Source organism: Tupaia chinensis, unplaced genomic scaffold (genome assembly GCF_000334495.1).
Source record: "Tupaia chinensis unplaced genomic scaffold, TupChi_1.0 Scaffold148012_1, whole genome shotgun sequence".
In the NCBI taxonomy this organism is placed as follows: Eukaryota; Metazoa; Chordata; class Mammalia; order Scandentia; family Tupaiidae; genus Tupaia; species Tupaia belangeri.
In genome coordinates, this window is record NW_006207862.1 from 749,331 (window position 1) to 756,238 (window position 6,908).

The window sequence follows — 6,908 nt, forward strand, 5'->3', positions numbered from 1 at the left end:
GTTAAGGGAGTTGGACAACTTTGGTTGAATCCCAGCCCCACCATGTGCTAGTAGGTGACTGCACTTGCCTAAAATATCAACAGGATGGAGAGTTGGAAGAGAAAAGATTGTAGTATGACCATGCTTAGATGGTACTTTCTCCTCTCTCTGGCTATCATGGGCATCCTTTTCCAATTAAAAAAAAAAAGGTGGCTCAAATGTCAGACCATTTTTGTAACAAAACATGATCCTTAATTTGAACTTTAATAGATACCTCATTCACAGTAAAACCAACCACTGCCACTATTTTTATGCTCTATCATTTCCTAGTCCCTTGAGGCAATTAATAACTTACCATCTCCATCTCTATGGATGATATGGTTTTTTTTAAATTGAGGTGAAATTCATGTAGCATAGAATTTAAATTGAATAGTTAAATGGCATTTAGTACATTCACAGTGCAGCCACCACTCCTGTCAAGTTCCAAAACATTTTTATCAAACCAGAAGAAAACCCCATAGCCTTAAGCAGTTACTCCCCATTTCCTCCTTCTACCTTGTCCATAGCAACCACCAACCTACTTTCTGTCTCTGGATTTACCTATTATTTTGGATATTTCACATAAATGGCATCATACAAGATGTAACCTTTCATGTCTGGCTTCCTTGACTTAGCATATTTATTTATTTAAAAAAATTTTGAGAGGTTTTTGCTATAGGGCACCTGCGCTCACCAGAAAGACAGAGAGAGACAGAGAGACAGAAAGCAAGAAATCACCCCCCAGCGGGGATTACCATGCCACAATCCCTTCTCCTCCATTCTCCTCTCAGGATTTTGGGCACGCATGCACACGCGCCCGGTGTGAGTTTAAGCTACCAGGTCCTGGACTCAAACCGGGGTTGACTACATGGGAGTCCAGCGACATAGCCACTACGCCAACTTCTGGTCCCTTATTAATTTTTTTAAACTAAAAAATTGGTTTTTGCTACAGGATATAGGCAGTCACTTGAGAGATACAGAGGGGTGGGGCGGGGAAGAAGTGAAACCACCTCCTGGCATCAATCCCTTCTCTTCTGCTCTCCTCTCAGGATTTTAAGCATGTACACACATACACGCATGCCCAGTGCATTTTACAAGCCACCTGTTATGGTCCTTGAAGTGCACAATTGGTCATGTAGGATCCAGCTGCCTTAACCACCATGCCACCAGCTAGCTTACCATCATATATTTCAGATTCATGTATGTTGTAACATGTATCATTTCATGTTCTTATGGCTGAACAGTATTTATATATGTTTATAATATATATTTACATTTATATACATACATACACACACATGTATGTATATCCCAATTTATCTATTCGACCATTAGTGGCCCTTTGAATTCTTTCTACTTTTGGGACCAGCAGTTGGCGTAATGGCTATGTCGCTGGACTCCCATGTAGTCAACTGCGGTTCAAGTCCTGGACCCAGTGGCTTGAACTCACGCTGGGCCCGTGTGCATGTGTGCCCAAGATCCTGAGAGGAGAATGGAGAAGGAATTGCGGTGTGGCCATCCTCCCTGGGAGGTGATTTCTCGCCTTCTGTCTCTCTGTCTTTCCTTCTGGCAAGCCCACACACCCTATAGCAAAAACCTCTCCAAAAAAAATAATTGTGTCTACTTTTGTCTATTGTGAATAGTGCTACTATGAACATTCATGTATAAGCATTTGTTTCAGTACCTGTTTATTTTGGTTATGTACCTGAGAATGAAATTACCTGGTTCTATATAGTAATTTTTTTTAAGTATTATTTTATTTAACTTTATTTATTATTATTAGCATTATTATTTTTTGATCAGAGAGAGACAGAAAGAGAGGAAGTGAGAAAGCAAACCACCAGGTCTGAGACTTGAACTGTGGTCTGCCATGTGGGAGTTCAGCGCCTTTAACCACCAAGCCACTTGCCAGCCCCTCTATATAAGTAATTCTATGTCTAACTTTTTGAGGGGTTGTTGTAGTGTTTTCTATAGTGGCTACACCATTTTACATTTCTTTTTTCAATGTATAAAGGTTTCAATTTCTTTACATCCTCACTAACCTTGTGTTTCTTTTCACAGTAGCCATCCTAAGGAGTATGAAAATTATTATTTTGATTTACATTTCCCTGATTATTAGTGATGTTGAGCATTTTTTTTTGAGAGTTTTTTTTTTTTCACTATAGGGCGCGTGTGCTCGCCAGACAGACAGAGAGAGACATAGAGACAGAAAGCGAGAAAAAAAGAAAAGAGATGATTATTTATTTGGGACCAGCAGGTGGTATGGTGGTTAAGACCCTGGACTCCCATATGGCTGACTGTGGTTGGACTCCTAGATCTGGTGGCTTGCTTTCTCATTTTTCTTCTCTCTCTTTTTTACTCCAGTGTGTACATACATTCTCTGTGGCAAACTTAATAATAATAAATAAAATTAATAATTTTAAGAAAGAATTATTTAATTTTATTATTTTTAAGAATTATTTTTATTTACCTTTATTATTATGTTTTAATTTGACCAGATAAATATATTATTTAAGTATTATTGTTATATTTCAATACAATAATTCTATTCTAATACATAAAATACAATTATTTATTATATTTTATAATTATAATTTTAATATAATAGTATTATTATTATGTTCCAGTTTTATCAGACAGAGAGAGAAGAAAAGCAAGAAAGCAAGCCTTCAGGTCCAGGACTTGAACTGCAGTTATCCATGTGGGAGTCCAGTACCTTTAACTACCGTACCACCTGCTAGCCCCATGGCCCCATCATTTTACACTTCTAGCAGCAGTGCACAAGGTTTCCAATCATCCCACATCCTCATCTACACTTAATTTTTTTTCAGTTTTTTTAATAGTAGATATGCTAGTGGATGTGAAATGCTGTCACTCTAGAAAAAGCATTTATCGGGACCAGCAGTTAGTGTAATGGCTATGTCGCTGGACTCCCATGTAGTTGACCGTGGTTCGCCTCCCACACCCGGTGGCTTAAAACTCACACCGGGCGCGTGTGCGTGCATGCCCAAGATCCCGAGAGGAGAATGGAAGAGAAGGGATTGCGGCATGGCCATCCCCCCTGGGGGGTGATTTCTCGCTTTTTGTCTCTCTGTCTCTGTCTGTCTGGCGAGCGCACGCGCCCTATAGCAAAAACCTCTCAAAAAAAAAAAATAGAAAAAGCATTTATCTGTTCTTAACTGCACATACCACTCAGGCAAGATAACACTTTTTTTAAAAGAATTATTTAATTTTATTTACAATTCTTATATTTTTAATTTACTGTAGGACACATGTGCTCACCAGAAAGAGAAAGAGAGAGCGGGAACGAGAGAAAGTAAGCCTCTAGGTCTGGGACTCAAACCATCATTTTGCCATGTTGAGTCCAGCACCTGAGCCACAATGCCACCTGCTGGCCCAGTCAAGATAACACTTTCTTCAGCCTTGAAGTAATAGACTTTGTTTTTCTTTTTCTTTTACCAGATATGAAAGGAAAGTTATCTTTGATTTGAGACAACTTTGTTATCTCAAATTGTCTCTTTGATTTGCATTGCCCTAATGATGGGTGAGCATATTAGCTTGTGTTTATTATTCATGTACATAGTCTTTGGGGAAAAATGCCTATTCAAATATGAGGGTCTTCAAAAAATTAATGAAAAATGTGTGCTATGAAAGAACTATGGGGCCGGTAGGTGGCATGGTGGTTAAGGGTGCTGGATTCCCATATGGCCGACTGTGGTTCGAGTCTTGGACCTAGTGGCTCGTTTTCTCCCTTTCCCTTTTTCTCTCTCTGATCAAATTTTTAAAAAATAACAAATAAAATTAATTAAATAAATAAATAAATATTTTTTTTAAAAAAAGGAAAAAACTATACTTGGAGGAAAATTTTGCACCATAATAAATTTATGGTTTGTTTCTATTTTTCCATTAACTTTTTAAAAAATTATTTATTTAATTTTATTTATTTATTCATTCATTCATTTTTAAAAAAATTTGACTAGAGAGATACACACAGAGAGAGAGAGAGAGAGAGAGGGGGAGAGAGCAAGCCACCAGGGCCAGTACTCAAACTGTGGTCAGCTATGTGGGAGCACACAGCGTCTTAACCACCTCGCCACCTGCTGCTCCTCTATTAACTTTTTAAAATGTAATTTATTATTATAATTATTATTTTTAGAGGTTCGTGCCGTAGGGTATGTGTACTCACCAGAGAGAGAGAGAGAGACAGAGACAGAGACAGTGAGAGGGAAAGTAAGAAATCATCTCCCAGGAGATCCCCTTCATTCCCTTCCTGAGATCTTGGGCATGCATGCACACGTGCCCAGCATGAGTTTCAAGCCACCAGGCTTAGGACTTGAATGGTGGTTGGCTATGTGGGAATCCAGTGACACAACTGCTACACCATCTCCTACTTGCCTTTTTTTTTTTTACTTGCTAAGGGGGCATCTGCAGGTGGCGGGGTGATTAAAGGCTCTGGATTTCCACATGGCTGACCACAATTTGAGTCCCAGACTGGGTGGCTTGCTTTCCTTCTCTGTCTCTGTCTCTCTCTGGTCAAATTGAAAAAAAAAAAACAATAATGCTAATAAATCATTCTTTTTTTAAAAAAATTGCGGCTAGACTCCCAAAATACTCAGACAGGAAGCTATTTTAAAGCTGAGGTGTGTCATGGCATGTTCAGGGAAGCTATGCTCTAAATTCCATCTCCTAGACTCCCGAAATACTCAGACAAGTAGAGGATAGATTTTATCATAGAATGACCAGAAACAACCGCAGAGGCACAAGAAACATGAGAAATGAAGAAAATACCTCTCCCATAAGGGAAAAGAACAATCTTTCATCATCCAAAGACAGTACAGTAGATCTCATGGAAATGTCTGATAGAGAATTCAGAATATTCATAGTGACAAAACTAAACAAGATAGAAGAACTAAGATAATGAACTCCAGATGATGCAGTAGAAAAGAGTCAACAAATTCCAGGAGGTGTTGAAGTTCTTCTATGATCTGAAAGAGGAAATACACACCATAAAAAAGAATCAAGTGGAGCTACTAGAAATGAAGGATGCCAGTCAGGAAATCAAAATCTCCCTGGAAAGTGTTAAAAGCAGGTTAGTCCATAAAGAAAATTGAATCTTGAATGTTGAAGGCAAAACTTCTCATCTAAAAAAAGCTGTGAAACTTACCCCCCCAAAAATGAGAATTCTATACGAGAAATACTAGACAGCATTAAGTGCCCAAACATCCAGATAATCGGTATCCCAGAAGACGAGGAAACTAATAAGGGCATTGATAATCTATTCCATGAAATTTTAGAAGAAAACTTTCCAAATCTAGAGAGGCATTCAGATATTCAGACCCAAGAAATACAAAGGACCTCTAATAGAATCAATCCAAGAAGATCTTCTCCAAGGCACATCATAGCCAGACTGGCCAAATCTACAAAGACAAGATACTAAAATTGGCAAGAGAGAAACCTCAGGTTACTTACAAAGGTTATCCAATCAGGTTAACCTCAGACCTCTCATCAGAAACAATGCAAGCAAGGAAAGAATGGGAAAATATATTCAAAGTGTTAAGTGAAAAACAGTTTCAACCAAGAATATTATACTCGACAAGATTATCCTTCATATGAAAAGAAAGGATAAATACATTCTCAGATAAACAAGACCTGAAAGAATTTGCCAATAGCAGACCCATTCTTCAAGAAGTACTGAAAGGAGTGCTCTACCAGGAAATCTAAAGACAGATACAGAAATAAGAGAACAAAAGGCAACCAAAAAAATGACCAATTTAATACTAGGGACAAGAAGTATCAATAACAACGTTGAATATTAACTTCTAGGATTTAAACGGAAAGATTGGACCACAGTTAACACTGCATATTCAACAGAAGAGTGTTTGAACCAAGACTGAAATTGCGAAATATAATTTTATGACTTTTGAGTAAAACATTACTGATTTCTTTTTTTGCTATGCTTTGTTATCTCAGTTTAAACATTTTACTTTCTTTTGAGTTGTTGATAGGTTCAGCAATTTGTTAAAATATTTTTCTTGTTTGTTTCTTTAAATGGAAACATAAACTTTTCTTCCTCCCTGACCCTTCTTGAATTGAAAATATTTGGGAGTATTCTTACTTTGTGGCAGAAGGGTTATTTGCATAAGTTCATTAATGCTTGTTGCTTTGAATCAAAAAATGGAAATACTCATTATTGGACAAGGCTCTGACTGCAATGTCATACCTGAAGATTAATCAGAAAACTCTGGAACTAAGATGTATCTCAAGTAAGCCAACAGAATCTCTTAGAAAGATGACCTGGCACTATAAATAGTTCTGCCTGGCAGAGAGGATTAGAGAAGATATATGAAATAATTTATAACATAAAATAATCTAGACTTTTCCAGCCCAGTGTTGTAATCAGTAGAGATTGCAAAAGAGCAATCACACCAGAGGATTATCTTGAGAAAGACTTTGAAGGAAGAAAAAGAGACTGATCTTTGCTAGCAGATGGTATATCACAGAATACTTGGTATACAAGGCTGAATTGAGAAGGTTTATGGGTGACTAGTGTTTGCTTTTCAACAATTTAAGAGTTGGCATGTAAATATTTTCTCAAAAATATTTAAAATGATACTGTCTCTCTAGTTATAGAATCACAAACAAAATTATACAATATTATAAGAAATATTTTGAACATTATCTTTAAAATTCAATATTCTAAAATTTTAAAAGTTGTTTATTGTCAAGAACAATAGAGTATGAGCAAAATTTTTTGATATGTAAAGTAAATGTGGAAAAATGTAAAAGTAAATAAATAAATAGAAAATAAATAAATAAAGTTCAATTAAAATTTTTTTTGCAGGGATAATTCTTTAAAAAAAAAATTTTTTTTTCGCCGGACGACGGCCCCG